The 21,087-nt window shown below is 31.4% G+C and overlaps 1 protein-coding gene and 1 long non-coding RNA gene across 2 annotated transcripts in view; one reads left to right on the top strand and one right to left on the bottom strand.

Moving 5' to 3' along the window:
* Window positions 1–5,437: 5,437 nt before the first annotated feature.
* Window positions 5,438–10,116, bottom strand: LOC139904829 (uncharacterized). Its single transcript, XR_011779073.1, has 3 exons — window positions 9,863–10,116; window positions 6,253–6,352; window positions 5,438–6,193 (listed from the first exon to the last, which is right to left on the bottom strand). It is a non-coding gene; the product is annotated as an uncharacterized lncRNA (long non-coding RNA).
* Window positions 10,069–21,087, top strand: part of LOC121132416 (muscle-specific protein 20) — a 44,436-nt gene continuing 33,417 nt past the window's right edge. The window contains exon 1 of the mRNA XM_040727825.2: window positions 10,069–10,160. The gene's annotated coding sequence lies outside the window, so the exon portion shown is untranslated. The remainder of the gene's footprint in view (window positions 10,161–21,087) is intronic.

Below are 21,087 nucleotides of genomic sequence, written 5' to 3'. Positions count from 1 at the left end.
ATCTCATCTTGAAACAGATAATAAACTTTTTAAGACCAGGAGCTTTGTTTTCCTTAAAGTTATTTTAATGCAGTTTAATATTATTTCCGAAGACTAAAGAGGAACGTAGACTTCTTACAATATTTAGAAAAACAAACTCTCTCCCCACCCATCATGGCCTGAAAATCTTTTTGAAAACATGTTAATATATCGTTATTTTTAGTCAAAACCTTACCATTATTAATTATCCTTTTAACTTTTGATTGATTTTGTCTTTGGTTTAATTTCATTTTCCTTATTTTTCGACTGGTGTCATTTTCTACTGTAATTTTCCTATGAGATTCCACTGGTCCTATATCAGAAATTATAAAATAACTAGCTGTATTGGATATGAAATTTCGCAAAAATTGTGTTCCATTTTTCAAAATTTCCTCTATTTTCTCATCAGCTTTTTTTGTTTCTTTTTTAATTTCTAACAAATCTCTTGGAAGAATCAAAGATGTTTTAAAGGATGCTTCGAATTTACCGTTCAATTTATCCTGCAGTAGTTGCTTGTATTAATATTCAAATAAAATACACTTTTGGGATGTTGAATATACGTGAGGAAGAACCCCTCCTAACCTCTAGTTCCAATATTTTATGATTTCAGGGCGATAATAGGCTTTTTTAAACTTATAAAATAAAACGAAAGACAGAAGAGTCAAATCAATCTTTGAAAATTTTTTTCTTCTTCTCCATGATCTGCAATACCTTTGATTCAAAATACTAATCGTGTTTAGTAAATTGATTCACAATTTTATTAATAGAAATGAGGTCTACTCTTATTACTAAAGGAATTATAACGGATCAGAAAATAATATTGAGATAGGATTTTGTAACCAAAATTTTTGGACTTAAGCAACAAGTCTTACACACACAACATTTATTAAAGATAACATAACATATTTTCCGTTTTGAAAGTGATGTGTGGGATTTTGCTGCTCAAGTTTCGGGAAAAAACTCGAGTTATATGGACAGTGTAAATGATTTTTTTTCAAGACGATGGGGACTTCGAGTCGATATTTTCTGGGAGCTTGGATGATATTTCAGTCGGAGTAGTATTTCTCCTTAGACTTCAGTAAACACAAAGTTCCTGGTGGACATGAAACTCTTAGAATTAACATAAAAGAATGTGGACTTATAATGAGACAATATGGTGTAGTGATTAAAAATCGAAGCAACTCAAAAAAGTATTGAGTTGACTCTTGTTTGGTTTTTTTAATTTGAATATCCACTCACAATTTAAATCCACACAAGTTTTATTTTAAATGTGAGCACTTTCCTTCCGAACCTAAAACGACAGAGTTATTTTTTATAAATATACTATCCGCAGTACCCGACATTACCGGATGTAATTAGACATAAAAGAAGAGACACACATTCCCTTAATAATATAGAAGATATCTCCTCAACAAATCCTCAATTTTACTGTTCGTTTTTCATGAATATACATAAAATGTAATTACTCGATACTTAATTGTTCTCTCCTCAAGAATGAAATAATAACAATAAGAGCTTAAGAAAGAAATAAATAAAAAAACATTTTCAGGTTTTCAACAACACCAAAACTCGTAGGATCAAAAATCCTCAGCATTTACAATCCTAAATATATGTACTCCCCTTTGTTTTTCCAGTATGGCGTGCTGAGCTAGTTAGTAAAGGTTGAGGGCTTATTGGCTGATCTTTAGCTACACAGGCTCGTTGCTAAACATCATCTAAAGTCATATTCATTACTTTTATTTTATATGCGTATTCATCCCAATGGAGGTGACGTTCACCCAGACCATCACCAAAGCCAGCCTTTGGCCCCTAAACAAGCGAACAAACACCCGGTCGTAGTGGCTAGTTTTTTTTTATAGTTTTAGTAATATATTTTCAATTCCATGAATGATGATTTATGGTCCAATATAATTAGTTTCGTTTTGAAAAGCATCATTTGATCCACTTGTTCATTTTTTTATTACGTTATTATTTGCTGACAGTGTGTCGTACATAAATTGGTACAAACGGTAGTTGAGTGCAAATAGGTTTGAATCTCCAGCAGTTCTTGTAGCCTTCATATGCTTGTCTCGTAGGTTTAGGAGTAATTTATGTGGGTAAATTGAGATTATTGCCCTTGGATAGGTTGATACCATTTTATGATTTAAGTTCTCCGATTTTTATTTCTTGGAGGAAATTATTTCATTCTGAATATATCTGAAACAATCGATGACATTGAAGTAATAGATTAGGTTTAATTCATTAACTTGATAAGCACATCTGTAAATAGATTTTTTCGACTTTCCTTTTGAGTATAAGAGACAATTTAATGTCTGGTTAATTATTAATTAATGATTTATTCCCGTTTTTTGATTATTTTTTATCTAAACTAAAATCTGTTTTGAGTCATTTCTATGTATATGCAAGATAGTCTAGAGAGTAAAAAAGACTATGGGTAATAACATCAAATATTAACTTCGATATTTTTGGGTAATTAATTTTGATTTGTACGTTTATCTTTTTTGCATACATCTTTTATATGATTTATAATTACAAATAATGATAATTAATTACAAAAAATAGTACTCAAAATGACTTGAGAACCGAGACGGAAATAAATAAATTGAATCATGCAATCTCTAAGAAAAACAAAAAAAAATATTTAAATGCATATTTGTATAGGTTGGAGAAAAAGTATTTTTCGCGTTGTTTCAACGCTTTTTAAGAAGTGTTAAAATCATTCAATTTAAGTTTAGTATTGTTTTGTTCGATAACTTGTTAGTAAAAATAATCGTACTTCATAATGCCCTTCTTGTAGAAGACCTTGTCCCTACAAGGGCAAAAAACTCTGAAAACCAATTTTCAGAGGCCTCTATTGAGGCCAAATTTGAGCCACTAATTGCGTTGGTCATAGAGAGGAACAGATGACAGTCACTTGGTACAAAGTCCAGATTGTAGGATGGAGGTATACCCATTCGAGCTTCCGGAGCTTCTAGAGTTGTCTTGATCATGTCGTATTGTCTCTTATTCACCTCTGCTGGCCTCTTTTGTACGATCTCCAGCTACAAACGGACGAGTCGTTCACAGAAGAGGGCAGAATTGAGGTGGAAAAAAAAAAATCTTTCGAACTACTGTTGTGCAACTAACCGAAAGAATGTCAGCCCCATATGCATTGCAAATTTTCTTGGTTGCTTTCGATGCGGTAGTAAAAATGTAAAATATAGCGAATTTCTTCATTTGATACTCGACGCACGATAATTGACGAGTGAACCTTCCAAGTGCAATACTGTCTAAAAGCGTTTGTAGTATACACTCATACTTATTTAAGTATAAGAGGTGGAAAATACAAAATTAATTTTTTCCCAACTTAATATTTCATCAAGGAACTATGCATCCTATGATCTCTGCTTCCTTGCGTCAGTCTTTTTACAAACTATGTAAGATTTTATTGAACTATTCCTTATAACTTTTGTTCTCATAATCTTGGCAAGATAATTTTTCTTTAGTCTAACATTCGCCTAGTTTTTTGACTGCCTTATGTAGATTTACAAGAGTTAAAAATACCCTAGGATTACTAAAGGAAATTCTTCAGCTGTCATTCTTTTACTTTATTGCTTACATGCATATTTGTATACATAATTATTAAGGCAGGAGAAGAGAAAAGTTGGTACCTACTGGAAAGAAATTTAAATATGGTTGTAGCCAGGTCAGGTTCAGCAATTATATAGGTCCTGGTTATTTCATTTCACCGGTCTACGTCTCAGTTCAGCTTTATTGGTCTCAGTCCCAGCCTTTGATAACGTTTCTTTTTTATACAGCCTCAGTTTTGGTAAGATACAATTAAACAAAGAGGCGACGCTAGAAAGTTAGGCCTAAGAAGTGATATTATAGACAAACTTATATGGAGAGGCCCCCTAGTTCCAGAAGGGGCCCTGAAAACTAAGATTGCTTACGACCATGGTTTCTTAAGTGGGACCGTGATGGGAGGTTAGAGGGGGTGGGCAGAATGATGGAGAGTTGCAAATGTTTAAACTACAATACAACTGTATCATCCTGGCGACGTAAAAAAATCTTTGAGAAACGCTACAAGTACACATGTAAAAAAAAAAAAAAAAAAGCTCCGAAAATTGACTTATTAATGAAAGTTAATTTATATTCTATAGAAGAACAAAGTTTAAAAAAGGAACACATCCATCACATAAGAACTGAGACTGATAAGCAATATATTGCGGTCTCGGTTCGACTTTGTCGGTTGCATTTGTAGGGGTTCAAATACCACAACCGCTTGAATTACTAGACTGATAAGGGAACAACTTTGAATTCAAGTTAATGTGATTTAGATGGATCTTCTGTACAAAGTGTGGGGATAGATGGATCCACATCGTTCCCTGGAATTAATATTTTTAATTTGGATATTCAATCCACATGTCTCCTGTTCTTCTCCTCAACTTTATATTAGCTTTAAGGGATTTTGTCTTTTTGTGCCTCACTCGGTGGATCTCCATCTTCTTGAATCTAAGGATCGTTCATTGTGCAGATGCCCCTTTTCATCAAACCGTATACTTCCATAAAAACTACTAAAGAGTTCCATAAAAAGGCAGAATATTTGACTGAAAGACTCAATGAGGAACAGAGAAAGTTCTCATGGTCCATTCACAGCTTTTTAATTGAAATTCTGGAGTCAACTCTGCTTCGTTTGCTACTCTAAGAAAATTATTTCATCGGTAAGATTCCTTGAGTGTCCTTGATGCATATAACTCTGAAATCCCTCGTCTCAATCACATTGATATCAATTCAATTTATAAGGTGGAGCTTGAGAACAAGTGACATTTTTGGTTAATGAAATTATAATTTGTACGATTATATTTTTAAATATATATATATACTATCAAAGAGTTATCTGGGATTGCTCAGGCAACCGTTAGGGTATTTGTACAAGTATTATAATTCATATAGAGCCTTTATATAATATGAAATGTATTATTATGATTTAAAAAAAATATTGTTTTATGAACTTCAAATAACATACCAATATAAATGCATTAAATTATTTATCTACATGAGAAGTCCATCTTTTATTTTTTTCAAAAAATTGTCAAATCAAAATTTGCAAAGAAAATTGCAAAAAAGTATATAATAACACTTATTGGAATGTTAAAGAGGAGCACAAATCTACCAATATTTTTTTCGTACATGCAAAATCAAAAAAGTTATGAAGAATAATGTCGTCCAAAAAGTAAGCCTCGATAACTTTTTCATTTTTGAAAAAAATTGTAAAATTGATGTAATAAAGTTTTCCGCAAATTAAAAATAATATTTATTGTAATGATAATGCTTATAACTTTATGTCTACAATCATTGTTTTATTTTATTTTTTTCTTTAAAATTGAAAATTAACGTTTGATATAAAAATAAAATATTCTGAACATGACAAATATTTTAGTTCAACATTAATTTTTAAATGTCAAATTTATATGCAAACTAATTTCCAGACAAATTTTAACAAACTTTGTTTTTTTCCCCAAAAATCCAATATTCCAATGGAAATCCATTTTTTTTTTGGTTCCAGAAAAAAATAATAATAATATAACTACAATTTTCACCGATTTCTTTTTTTCCTCATAACTTTTTTGATTTGGAAAATATTTAGAAAACGTCATAATTCGTATAGTTGTCTTTTGAGACGCCATTCACTTTTTGATTTATAACTCTACCCACTATCTAATTTTCTAAAATTGTCATCAAAGTCTTAACTTACTCAGGTTCAAGGTGACATCCCTGCAAAGTTTCAGCCTTCTGCACCCAAAGGTGTAGATATTCATAAAAGCCACAAACTGTATTATATATATAATATTCCTTCACATGATTTCTACACTAATATTCACAGAAGTGTACAAAATATATCCTGAAAAGCGGGAACGATTTTTCCCCTTTGGCAATTTGAACAAGGTTTTTTACTTTCTAAAACTTTTATCATTATTATTTAATTCTTGAAGACAGAAAATATAAGTATGAAGGAATCCTTTGTACGTGTGGTCCTGAAAGAATGATCACTAACAATGAAAGTTTGATCCAGTGTAAGTTTTTGTGTAACTCGGATTAGAATTCAGTATAAAATTCCAGCTTATTTGTACTTGCTATACCCATAAAGAGTTGGATTTGTGGTTATTGCTGTGAATACGAGTTTAATTCGATCCTGAAAAAAGTCAAAGCAATTTATTGTAAAATAAATAATTTGAAAAAAATAAACTTTACGATCCGTTTTGTTTCCAACTCTCGAAAAGCTAATAAGACATCCTATGTGACAGTGTACTCACACTCTCTGCATCTTCATCACCGATTTTGATCAAGATGTCTATGCAAAAAAAACAACATAAAAACAACACTATTTTGTTAATTTTAGACTTGTGGGAGACCATGGCCCCGTTTAGGAGTCCCTCAAAGTTGGGCCCTTTTCATAGAATTATCAAACTTTAGTGGGAAATAACTCCACTCTGAGTTAACCAAATTTCATTAATGCTTGGATCAAATTACTCAAAAGAAAAAAATAATAATACTATAAAACATTGTTGCAAAATTCACCCCAGTCAAGCCTCAAGATTGATTTTGCCAATTTCTTGTTAGAGCTTTATCCCAATTATACTATATAACTATGTACAAAAAAAATAACGTGAAATCTCAATGTAATCCCCTTTATTTAGGCCTATAATTAGAAAATGTCCTATTGAGCATGTTGACCGGTAATTTCATTCCCAGTAAATTAATTATCTGTAAAATTCATCCCCGGAAATTTCATTCCCACATTCAAGAGGGATATTTTATGAAGTCCTACGGTTTATGTTTCTGAACTGGTTAGTATTTTTTGTGTAGACTGTTGAGGGAGGGCTGGGCACTGGAGATGAGTCATGACATGAGGCGGATGAGAGACGAATATTAATTATTTATAGTGTTTATGGATTAGAAATGGCGTCGTCATGACACATCTTTAATAGTGAGAAGGAATGGAATCCCGATCTGTGGATATTATTTATAGCTTGGGATATATATGAAAATATTTTCATTACTCTTCCTCTTCTCCATGGTCCATTACACCTTACTCCTACTCCTTTTCATCAATCCAGAATCAAAAATTTCATATTTCCCTTCTCCCTTCCTTTACTTTTTTCCCCAATTCAAATCTACGTAAAAAATAAGCAAGTTCCTCGGGCCCCTGATTCACTTACTCTCCCCTGCTTCAAGTTCAGCTCTGGATTGAATCCTACAACAATCATAATCCTTCATAGGATCATAGCCTATTACGAGTTCTAAACACCATAAATAATTCGTATCCATCTCCCATCAATCACTTGCCATCACTCATTTCCAACTCATGCCCAACCCTCCCTCTAAAGCCCTACACAAAAACTACTAACGAGTTTCGAAACATAAATCGTATGCTTTCACCAAATATCCCACTTCTTTAAAATAGAAATGAAATGTCCAGGGATGAATTTTACAATGAGTAAATTTACTAGGAATGAAATCACCTAGCAACTGGCTTAATAGTCATTTCTTTCTAACCCCTGTAACTCATGAGTATGAAATTTCGAACATTTTATTAGTATAAATGTGGTTTTTAGGCGACAGGGGTTCCAAGACCTGAATTTTGTTGCATAGTTTAGTAAATTCCTTGGCCCCTTTCTACGATATTTCATTATTAGATCTACTTAATCAATGAAATAGGCAATTGCTATTTAAAAAAACAGGGATTTATCCCCATAATTTAATCATCTTGACATTTTTTGAGTTAGTAATAGGTATGCATCAACTCATTTCTTTGTCAAAAGGTCATGAGTAGATATTTGAAATATCTACTCACATCATAGATTCACTAAAAGAAAGACTTATTTTTCAGCCATTGTCCACATCAGTTTCCCTAAATGATCATAAAGTACTTAAATCTGAATGAAAATATAATACTTAAATTATGAGAACGAAAGATTGGAATGAATGAAAGTAGTTACCTTATAACTACATACTTTCTTTCATGCCAATCTTTCGTTCTCATAATTAGGCTTAGAAAAATCTCAAGTTTGTGAACAACTTTATATAATCAAGGAATTAAGATTGATATACTAAAATAACAAATAAGGATGGGAAATATAGTAAATTAACTGACAATATACCAAGTATTTTTATATAACAATGGTTAAAACTAACAAAAATGATTAACCACTTAGGAGGATGTTTTATTTCTGAAGTGTCTAAACCATACCTTTCTTACATTATATATTTAGGATCCAAAATCCTCAGAGTAATAGGAAGATGCATTATTACTACAAAGAAACAAGTTGGAGCATCCATAAAATCAACCCTGAAGATTGCAAAATAATTAACTCCTAAGGCACAGGAAAACACAAATGAGGGGCAATATATGACCTTTAACGAAAATGACCTGGATGATCCGGAGTGAAATTCACATAAGCACTGGTTTTGTTTATATTTTCATAAGGAAAGGGATCCCCGGGAAAGACGAAGGCGTTGGAATTAGCGAATTCCAAAACTCTTATTCCCAGCAAAATTACAAATTATGAACCCTTATCTGCTCAATAGATTAGAGCTGTTATCATCTCAGCTATTGTAAGGGATGCTGCCTTCTCTTTGATGGTTTCAGACACTTCTGAATCTGGATTGAAGTATGAAGCTGATGTTATTAGGTATTACCTCTTGTTGTTCGTAAAATATTTAGACCTATTAACCTATTACATTTTATTCTTATTTGCTCTTGTTTCTGTTTTTGTTATACGTTAGTATGTGTCTACCGAATTTTGTATGTTGACGGATTTTATTTAGTTATTTTTGCAATGTAATATGTGAATAATGATTACATATGTTATTTTAGGAGAGGGATAAACTAAAATGTTTATTTTTGTACGTGATCTTTCTTCCTTCATTTATGTTTTGAATGTCTTTCTGCATATAAAATGAAAACTCCGATTTAAAATGAAAGGTTGGTAACAAAACTACGTCGATGCGGATCTATTTAGAAAGGTAGTTGAATAATTACTTGCCCTCATTTTATTGAAATCATGTAGTATAATTATACCCAGTTTTATATCAATTGCCCATTTTTATATCAATTAACCTTAAGGATTTATTTTGGATTTATAAATATAAGCCCTTGTTTGCCTCAGAGTAGAATTGAGGATCGACATCGGAGGGATTCTTGTCTTTGTCCTTGTTAACTTTTCCTCCCTCGCCACAGCTGATTGTAGCTGATCTCACGAAACATCATTCTACATAATTGATAGCTTAGCTTTTCTTCTCCAAAATCATTCAATTTGTTAGTGGTACCATGTTGATTCTGGGTCAATTTTTTTAGTATGCCCAAAATACACACGATTTTAATCACTAATTACAAAAATAGTATTCATTTCATTATTAATTATCAGTGTAGAATGATTATGTTTAAAAAAAAAACGAAAATCAACATGGTAACCCTGAGAATTTAAAGAATATTTTGCAGGAGAGACAGAATAATGCTCCTGACGTTTCATTAGATCAGCTACAATCAGCGGTGACAAGAGAGGAAGTAAAAAAGAATATATGATAGAACATTTGCTAGAATTACTCCAATGTGGATCCCCAATTCTACTCTGAGTCCAACATGGACTAATAATTAAACCTCTGCAACAAAATCCTCAGGGTTACGCTCCGTCTTTTATTAGAACACACGAATGTTCAATTAGGTTATGAATATATTTGAATCTATTAAGGAAAGGATGTTCACTACTCAGGAATTAAATGATAATGAGAAATGCTAAGGAAAAGACAATTCATTCTTCACATTACCAATTTAAAAAAAACGAAAAAAACAACAACGTACCAGCTAAAAATTAACCAAATTCGAAATTATAACTCGAATCCAACACTTCTACGAGTATTAATGCAATACCCACAAGCCGTTGATAATATTATTTTAGAGTAGCTATTATAATGTACTACATTACTCTTACATCCTTGACTTTTATATGTAGAGAAGGATATTATGTATCGTGTTACTCTTTGTAGATCATTTGAACTATACATATGTATACATCATAGTGTATGAGGGCATGATGACGTAAGAAACAACTCAGAGAAAACCTGGAACAAGAGCAAATATCAACGTTTTGCAACATCAAGTAGGATGTCTCACTCACATTATAATATTATTAGGTTGGAGAAAAAGTCATTTCGTATTTTTGTTTTATTTTAATCCTTTATAAGAAGTTTTACAGCCATCCGATTGAAGCCAAATATGTCCCCTTCTGCTTGATAACTTGTTGCCAACGAGAATCCAACTTTATAATGCCCTTCTCGTAAAAACCTTTGTTCCAATTGCAAAAAAAAATACGAAAACTAATTTTCAAACGCCTTTCTTTAGGTCAAATTTGTACCTCTAAGCGCGTTGGTCATAGATAGGATCAGGTGAAAGTCACTTGATGCCAGGTCTGGACTGTAAAGTGGATATATAAGAACTTACCATCCGAGCTCCCAGAGCGTCTTGCACGTCATCAAAGATGTGTGCAGCCTGTTGTTGTCTTGATGAAACACGATTTCTCCCTTCTTCGAGTTTATTTTTGTGTCCAGGCTTCTGCAAATGGTTCAAAACGGTTTTATAATAAATGTTCCGCTCCTGGGCGATGCTAAAACTATTAACATGACTGTCATTCTCGTTATTTCAACCATTACATCAACATTTTCGACGACAGGCGTGCAAGTGCATGGGCATCATTCACCTCCACTACACCAGAACGAAATTGATCCAAACGCCATTGTGCAAAATGAACCAAAAGAGTATCTGTCCCAATGTCCCTTATTTATCACAAATTTTCTTTTTTTCTTTCGACGAGTTTCTCCCCTTTAGGAAGTTAAATATAAAACATGCCAAATTTCTTCATTTGAGACCCCCATACTTGACGCACGATGATTCACGACTTAAACCGCCAAGCGCAATATTGTTCCAAAAGCGTTTATAGTATACACTCACACTTTTAAACTTATATATACTTAGTTTTTAAAAAAAGTGGGAAATACGAAATTACTTATTCTCTTACCCATTAGGTAGACAAATGAATGTTGTATTTAAAACGTTAGGACTGATCCGATATATTTTCTTGAAATAGAAAACTCAAGTCAGTACAATTGATGCCGAACTTTTACAATTGATGGACTACTTTTATAATAATAAAAATACTTTTTTCATGAAAATGAAATGGATTAATGAAAGTGGTGAGCTACGATTAGGCCCATTGACACAGAAGGTTATGAGACCCCTCCCCTTTCCATCCTCTCCAAATAAAAATGTATCTCAGCAGGATAAATTGGAAAATTCAATATAACATTTTTTTTAAATTATCCCCTCTTCTCCAAAAGATAAAATTCTTGAGACGATCCTGACTACTACCGCATATTTGCTATTCTTAACGCATAATTTTATTATGTATCATGTTCTAGTTAAAAATATGTTATTATGTACATTGTTATATATTTAAAAAAACATGTATATTCAAGGATGTTTGTTCGATGCAGTATTTTGAGTGATCTTATTATTTAGGGGGGGGGGGTACTGGGGAACTGACAATATTTTCTTACAATTTCTGTCATTTTATGACGTCATACTAAGAAATAATAATCATAATTAATATCTTAATATAAATATAATCCCGCTCTTTGTACAAATTCAAATAAAATCATTATTAATTATATTCCAAATATTTAAATTCCTTACTCATCATGAATGAATCTCTTCATTGTTTCGATCCTGAAATTCCGTTTCTAAGCAAGTAGCCGACATTACTTTCTTATAATAAGGTCTGGGCATTGTACTCGGATGACTTTTCATCCCCTCGTTCCTCGTGGATATGCAGAATACGAACTCGAGCATCTCTTGAGATGGATGATAAAGTTAAATATATCTTCATTTGATTCCTTTTAGTCCGCGTTAGTCCTAACTCTCTGAAAATATAGAAGTATATGTACTTCTTACGGCTTTAATGAATGAAGAATGGTCTTAGGTCTTAGCAATTATCAAATTGAAAGCACATTTAAATATCAAATTTGTCTCTTTTAGAATAAATTAGAAATGTGTGTTCTTTTAATATATATTTTAGTTTTATGGCAATAAGAACATATAACTTCATATTGTAGTAGTACCTAATTGACATATTTTTATTTTATATTTCAAATCCCGAGCCTTTTATCTGAATATGAAAAAGAATGTTATAGTCTCAACATTAATTGCTATATATAGATGGATATATTTCCATCAAGGAAAGGGTTGAAACTATTATCTTATGAGGTGTAGCTTGGTTTTTCTTTTTTGGATACATTTTCATCCTATCATCATCCCTGTAGATACCAGAATTCGAGTATCTCTTGTGAGGATAAAGGGTTTTGTATTTTTTTCTTTTGTCCAATATGGAAGTATTTTCGACTTTAATTAATGAACATCATGGCTGTAGGGTTGTCAAAAGTTTAAAAAAAAAAGAGTTCAAAAGAACTAAAAAAACTCATTCAAAAGAGTCTAGCTACGAATGAGATAGTTTTCTTTTATTTTTGGTGTCAAAAGTGTCCTCTTCATCATCACAAGGCTCTTCCACCCACTTTTTTTTTGCTCTCTGGATAATCTGGTGTGAAACCCCTAGATTTCTTGTAAAGGCCAGTATGGAATTGAGTCGATTGGTTAGTTTTCTTTAACTCCTCCGATTCCAGTTTGTACTTTAGGATGGCGTAGACGGTGGTCCTAGATTTAGCCAACGGCTTGGAGAGTGAAAATCGAAATTAGTCGATCACATTCATGTGTCCTTTTTTCGACTTGTGTTTAAGCTAGAGAGATCATGTTTTTTTTTGTTTTGTAACTGATTGTATATGCTTTCATATATCGAAATATGAATTAATTTCAGTCACTCAATCTTCATTTATAATTGAATTATGAAGTGTTTAGATTTTAATGGACCAACTGGTAAAGATAGAAGTTTTTATTCTTAAAAACTTAGGCCTCCAAGATGATCAACATCAATAATGCTGACGTCACATTACATTTCTTTATTTAAACATCATTCTAACTCTTAAAAAAATATTGACTCTATATAAAAAAAAGTAAACGTTTTGAAGTTTTTTAACCGGATGCAAATCTAGACATGGCCTAAATAGCCATTTTTCAAAAGTTCCCTTTACTTGTTAACACTTAAATGATATTTTTGAATCCTGACAATCAATATAGTTTAAGTGATACGACATCATTTTAACAATTATCATGATATTTTTAACAGTTTCTTAATTAGTATCAAAAAACTTGAATAAAATGATGGTTGCTCGATACTTTAGTTTAAAACTATTTAGCCTCAGGACATTTTGCCTTAAGTCATTTCGCCTTAAATCCATTTTGCCAAAAAATATCAATAAATGAGGTTTAGACGTCGTTATTATATATATATTTTTTTTTCTTCTTAATATTGATGTTCCTTTTAAATTTTAATCAAAATATGTAATGTCTAGTATTATAAAACGTGTTGAATGGCTGTTTACTGTTGGACTAAGGTTGGAACTATGTTATTTCCTCGTATTAGGCTTGCTGTTCAATCCATTAGTCTTTTCTAAAATGAATAACACACAGGGAAATTAGGGGGGGGGGAGGATTTTATGAAATTTGCATTGAAATTGTAAACAATATGATGATAATGTAGCCAATTCCCTCGTACACCCCCTTAACCTAAAAAATGCGAAAATCTAAAATAATAAATTTGACAGCGTCCCGGGTTGTATTTTAACCTCTTTTTATAGCGTTTGAGACGGTTTGTCAAAAATGCTAACCGTTAGTTGCATCACAAATATATATGGCTTAACAAATTGCTCTACAGATACCTAATAGTAAAAATAAATTAATTTTACAGATGTATAACAATCAGAAATGTTGAGTCGTAGAGTTATTAAAATTTTAAGAAACAGATTTTGAGTCGTTAAAAGATTCTCCGACTTCACATAATTGAAAATAAGATTATATCTGGTGAGTTAATATTGTTATTTCAGCAATGTTGTTGAACGCTAAACTGGAACGAAGCTTTTATAGAGATGTTAAAAATACTATTTGCTGGAGTTTGGCTAGGTCCAAATGCGTATACATCATAAAATATGAAAGTAACTTTAATTTTTTATTATCAATCATGATAAGTATGATTCCTAATTCGTGACGCCCCCTTTGAATCAAATGAATTAAAGCTAATTTATCAGTTTACTTGATAAAATTCTAGAAACTAGGATTTGTTTGGATATTTCCATATTCTTTCAAACCTTTATTCAAAACGAAAATCGATTTTACTTTCATATTTACTTAAAGCCTGCGACATTTTTGTTGGCTAAAATTGAAATTACCTCACGGATGAGAAAGCACTTTTAGCGTGAGTGCCGTCTGTGGCAAAGATAAATGATAAATGTAAGGGTAATTTTATTTTTGCCTTTTTTAAAATTGAATAGTTTTAACTTTTCAGAAAAAAAAATGAAAAGTCTTGTTCTTTTTTTCCAAAGGATCTTTAAAAAAAATTATAAAGTAGTCTTTTTTAATCGGATGACAAAATATTTTTTTTTTTTTTTTTTTTTTTTTTTAGAAAAATTGTGTCCATATTTCATTTATGAAACATGGTATTTTATTCGATACAGTATTATAGTATTGATTTGTAATAATTTATTTAAAGAGTTGCTTTAAATTTGTATTTTTTACTACAGATTTACCAATATCAAAATGTCAGCCAATTTCGATACCATTTTTATAGACAATTCCAATTCTTAATTATATATTAAGAAATTAATAATTTTTTTGTTTTTTTTAATATTAAACTTTTTATTCATTAGGGCTAGGCAAGAAAATGCATAAATATATCAATCATAATTATAATCATAACTATGATTATAATTAGTTGTTAATAATTTTAAATTGAAAAAAGTTCCTTTGTATATTTCTTGCATTATTGAATATTCTTTCAAAATATGTGTTATATAAGTCATCATTATCAACTCAAGCTCCATTGAATTATGAATACTTATCTGTATCGATTGAATTTAAATTGAATGTTTTGCAAGAATTTGTGATTTTAAACAATCTTATAAAATTATTAGAGTATATGTTTATTATCTTTGGAGATATAAAAAAGCTCCTGCATGGATTAAATGATTGTTGGTTCTTGCACGGATTAAGTAATGCATGGCTTTCAAATTTTAAATTTGCGTAAGATTTGAGGTTTGATATAACTCTACGGCATAAAAACATACAAAAATCGGGAGTAATTCTTAGAGAGCCATATTAAATATATTGAGATGGTTTTAATTTATTTTTGCATAACAATAGTCATTTTTTCTCTATAGTTTTTTGCTGTAATGTTATTGATCAATCGTTACTAACTTTGATTTCGGTCTATATTATTCTTTCACAGCCAAATATAGCTTTGAATCGTATAAGTATCCTAAAAACGTTTATTTTTTTAAAGACTCTATGGCTAAATGTGGATCTTTTAGCAGTTTTAAAGGTGATTTTTTGTGATCTACGACTTTCAATAACAATAATACACGTAATTTGAGATCAAAAGCATGTTATGACCTGAATTTTGTTATTACACTTCTTATATTTATCTTAAAATATAAATTGAGGAAAAAATACTTTTTTTCTATGACCCTACCTGTAGGAGCTCTTAAACTTAGATTATTTTAAAGTATGGTCCTCACCCTCTTTGATTGTTTGACCATTTATGTAGAATAATACATTATAATATCTAAATAAAGAACTCTTATTTCAGAGTTGTTTATATCTGTAAGGAATCAAAGTCTATTTTCTAGAAAGAGGGATTTTGTTCATAAATAAGTAAGCACTTGTACCAGTGGAAGCTGTATTGAGCCGATTCCAATACCTCAAAAAAAACCTATTCTTGCTGATTCTGTTGCATTGGTACACCATTAATTTGTATATGATGGGTTAAATTTATTCATAGAAATAATAAGATGGACAATTCAGTAGGTTGGGAAAAAAGTAATTTTGTATTTCCCGCCCTTTTTTTAACCAAGTATATCATGTTCATGATTGGTCACATCGGATCATACGATAAAGTGTTCCAAAGATGTGAGTCTTTACTACAAATGCTTTTTGTACAGTACATATCGCATTTGGCCGGTTCAGTTGGGAATTATCGTGGGTCAAATATGGAGGTCTCAAAGAAAGAAATTCGCCATACTTTACATTTTTACTACCTGAGAGGAAAAAACACCTCGAAGGCGACCAAGAATGTTTGTGATGTATACGGGGCTAATACTCTTTCGGTTCTTATTACAGAGCAGTGGTTCAAGCAATTTCGTCTGGGTATAGCTCAGTTGAAAGATTTGCCATGCACTGGCAGGCTTGTCGTCGAAAATGTCGATAAAATTATGGAAAATATTTCAATAGACCGTCATGTTTACAGTCGTAGTATCGTCCAGGAGCTGAACATTTATTATAAAACCGTTTTGAACCATTTGCAGAAGGCTGGACACAAAAATAAAATCGAATAAGAGATAAATCGTGTTTCATCAAGACAACAACAGGCTGCACACATCTTTGATGAAGCCCTAGGAGCTCGGATGGGAAGCTCTTATGTATCCACGATATAGTCCGGACATGATCCCAAGTTATTATCACCTGTTCTTATCTATGGCCAACGCACTTGGGAGCACAGATTTAGCCTCAATTCCTATAAAATAGGTTGTGCGTATTTTTTTGCCAATAGAGACAAGGGATTCTAGGAGAAGGACATTAGGATGTTGGATTCTCGTTGGCAACAAGTTTTGAACAGAACGGGGCATACTCGTCTTAAATTGGATAATAGTAACACTTCATATAAAGCATTAAAATAAAGTAAAAAATACGAAATTACTTTTCACCCAACCGATTATAAATATTACAAAGAATCAACAAAAAATTGTATGCTTGTCCCTTTGGAAACGAAGCATAAGTATATCATAACGTATTACTTTGTTTATTTATGAAAAAGAATAAATTATAAAATAGCCCTGACGTATCAAGTGAAACGAGGGAATCGTCGGCCGACTACAAAATAAATAGGGTATTTTTGTGTAAGTGAGACAGTTGTAAATCTTCTTCAATGATTTACATATTAATATTAATTTCAACAATGAGAAAAAATCAATTGGGATTTTGAATGAGCAACGCCGGACTTGATGTGGAAACATATTGCACATACAACATATGTTTTCAAGTAGACATAATATGTAGTTTCATAAATTAAATGCAATCTTTTCTGTTTGTGATACACAAGCAAGCAATAATGTAAACATCTAGGTAGAAAAGTTTCTATCCCGGGATCTCGTAATCCCGGAATTTCTTTATGTTTTACACTTACAGGAAATATTTCTTTTCTTTGGGATTCCTGCGAGTAATTATTTCATAACTTAATTATTACTAGAGTAGGTTTGCCCGGCGTTACACCGGACATTAAGAAATTAAAATTAATTAAGAACTCTTCTGCTTGATATAAAACAAAAGAATAAAGACTGTAAAATTTTAAGAACTATTCTCATGCTAGTTTATGAGTATGAGTAAGCTAATGGATAGGCATTAAATAGGCACTCTTCTTTCGCACGATTAGGAAGTAGTTGCTTTATTCTAGATCAGCTGCCAAATTCGCTGTCTTGCAGCCCCAAAAAACCTTTTTAATATCCCAAAATACACCCTGGCCCTCATATTGTACAGGTGAAGTGATAGGCCGAAATATAGTTTAAACTCGACTGATGCTGTGTTTCTATGCACCAAGGAATCCTTATTATATTCTATAATGCATCCCAACCCACGGTATGTGCAGGTTAACTGCTGGACCTCAACGCAAATTAAATTTATCAGCCACCCCTTCCCAGAGCACCAAGGAACCCTTCTAATATCTCAAAATACATCCCGGCTCTTAGGCTGTACAGGTGAAGTACTGGGCCTCAAAGCAGTATAAAATGCTCCACAGCAGCATTTCGGAGCACCAAGAACCCCTTCTAATATGCTAGAGTACACCCCCGCCCACGGGCTGTCGGATGATGGTACCTGTGGCAGGTTAAATTCTTCCACTGCTGCTTCATTGAGCATCAAAAAGCCCTTCTGATATCCAAAATATATCAGGTTGTATAGGTGAAGTGCTAAATTGCTATTTTAAGGCCGCCAATACCTTGAAGCCCCAAAAAATTGTTACTAGAACCGTTTTTGGAGCCTTAAGTACGGATATGAAAATTTTTCATAAAAATACAAAAATAAATTCAAAAAGTTTAATTTTCTGTGAATATCTATTGATTTTTGAAATTTTTCTCCAAAATTCTAATATTTGAATTTTTTTTCCAAAGTGGATTTAAACAAAAACAAAATTAATATTTGAAATTTAATTTTGGAATTATTTTTCCGAAAAATTTAATTTTTTGTTAACAACTGTGGATTTTTGAAAAAAAAAACTTCAAAAAATTTATTTTTTTGTCAACACCATTGTATTTTTGAAAAAAAATTCCCAGATAATTTAATTTTTGTGAACAGCTTTGGATTTTTGAATTTTTTTTCCAATAAAATTTAATCTTTCGAGAATAGCTATGGGTTTTTAAAATTTTTAGTGAATAACTGGATTTATGATTTTTTTTTTCTAATAAATTTAATTTTTCAATTTTTTTTATCAATCCAAAAACCAATAATATATATATATATATATATGATCTTGCAGACGCCCTTACTAACGGGACCCTGATATTTCGTTTCCGGCATCCCGCTCAAAGACATTTTCCCGGGAAATGAGAAACCCTTGTTCATATAATATGTACATGATGTATGTATATTGTCAAGTGTAGACTATGAAGTATTGTACATTAATATATATCTATTAAATGTAAAATATTGATTCAAAGTGAGGGTAGATTCATTTTAAATATATAACAAATATACTAAGCTTAAATATCAAATATCATTATGTATCAGTGATCTTTGAAAGATAATCTTGGCCAACAGGTGTGTACTATACACATCTTAGATTTGACAGAGTTTCCCAAAGGTGATTTATTGAGAAAATCCAATCATAGTTATGTTAGTCTTAAATGTATCATAGTGCATTTAAAATCAATTTTTATTGAATATAAAAATGCGATTTATTATTTACAACTCTCTCATTACGATTAATTTTTAAATTGTCTAAATTAATTCAAATTAAAAGCTCCGTATTTATAATTTTGATACGGCCCATCATATTTTAAAACCAGTAACTTGTATATATAATGAATTGGGGACTCTGATCATTGAAAGTTATTACATTCATGTCACTGATTGTCTATTTTAATACTATTTTTGTGTTAAAATATAGAAATTATAAATTTTTAGAAGCACTATAAAGTTTTTTCACAAAATAGTTATTATTCAGAACCATGTAGAAAACCGAAGCGTCGTTAGGCTTTCAGACCTGGGGATGGGAGATTATTATTTATTTATAATTCAGGTCCTGTAACACAGTATAATTTTTATTATTGCTCTGAAATTTTCTCCTAAAAGAGAATGGAAAAGAAGAAATAATCAATTTTGTAGTGACACAATTCTTCCCAATAGTTGGACTATTCTTCAGAGGTGGGGCTTGAACTCGATCCTTAAGAATTGACATGGGCTGAAGTCCATATCTTGAAGATTTGATTTGACCTCAAACCCAAGACTCATACTTTATTGGACTTGAAACCATTTTTTAACAAATTTTCCCGGAATTATTTTAATTTTCCACATGATATAAAGCGTTGAATACCAAACCAAAAATTCCAAAAAAATGGTCGTTGATGAACATTCTTTTTTCTAAATGTACATACATATGTAATTTATAAATCCAGTATAAACTGAATAGAAAACTTTCAAGAAGTCAGAAAGATTGCCCTCACAAAAGCAACCTGTCTATATGATTGTCTAGGCAAGGACTCTTTAAGTTGTCCTTGGTCTTGGGGTCGTCTTCATTGACAGGAAGCGGATGCCCTCCTACTTTTTCTGTCTGTGTCTGTTGACACAAAGGCCTACTCCAAGGTGTGTTCCATGTCATTCCTTGGTTGAAGGCCAATTTAAATTCCAAAAACCAAGCCTAAATATATCACGCGGACGCCCCTGTTTACTGAGTTATTCTTTTTGTAATTTGAACATATATAATGAGGGATTAAATACATGTTTTTTAATCACCCGGTATATGCGTTGTCGGGTTTAAACGGTACGTGAAATAAAGATGTAATTTGTTAACAATCATAAGTAACACCCATGAGCTAAGGTTATCAATCTTGTATTTGACTATCAAATTGATAAATTACTCACTTGGGAGAAGATATTTTCATTAAAATGTCTACAAAGAAAACTTAATATTCCTCCAAATAATAATGTCTTTGGGTTACTAAGAGAATTTTTTTAAAAAGAATCAGAAGTTTATCAACCTCAATCAGAGTATTATAACAGACTATCACAGTTTAATATAAAAAGCTTAAATATTGTATAAATAATAATAAAATATCCATAATCATAAATAGATAATTAGTAATTTAACAGTTTACTTAAAAAATACCTTTCAGTTAAATTCTATATTATATATTTTTCTGCATACAGTATTCGTACTTTTTTGAACTTTTCTTCAGAATCCTAAAATAGAACAACGATCTCAGCTTTTCTTTATAACTATTCTCTACTTAGAAGGAGAACACTAATATCCAGTTATTCATATATATATATGTATATATTATGTAGAATAAAATTGAATCCTCATAGAATCAATATTGCCCTGATTGTCGGGGGTGTCTGCAGGGGGTGGGTTATAGGGGCTGTAGCCCGCTGCCCCCCCAAAATAAGGAATTTTTTTTCATTATAGTAGAATTATTTTTTTGTCGGGAAGAAAATTTTTAACGCAAAATAGGTGAATTCAGGTTAATTGTGCAACAGAGTAAAAAAATTATATTTAAAATATTATTCACAAAAAATTAATTTTTTGTGAATAACTAAATATTTTTCCAAAAAAAGTAGCATTTGAAATTATTTTCCTATTTTTTTGAGAACAGCTGATGTCT

The sequence above is a fragment of the Lepeophtheirus salmonis genome, chromosome 1 (genome assembly GCF_016086655.4).
Source record: "Lepeophtheirus salmonis chromosome 1, UVic_Lsal_1.4, whole genome shotgun sequence".
NCBI classification, from domain to species: Eukaryota; Metazoa; Arthropoda; class Copepoda; order Siphonostomatoida; family Caligidae; genus Lepeophtheirus; species Lepeophtheirus salmonis.
This window is presented reverse-complemented; position numbering and strand designations above follow the sequence as displayed.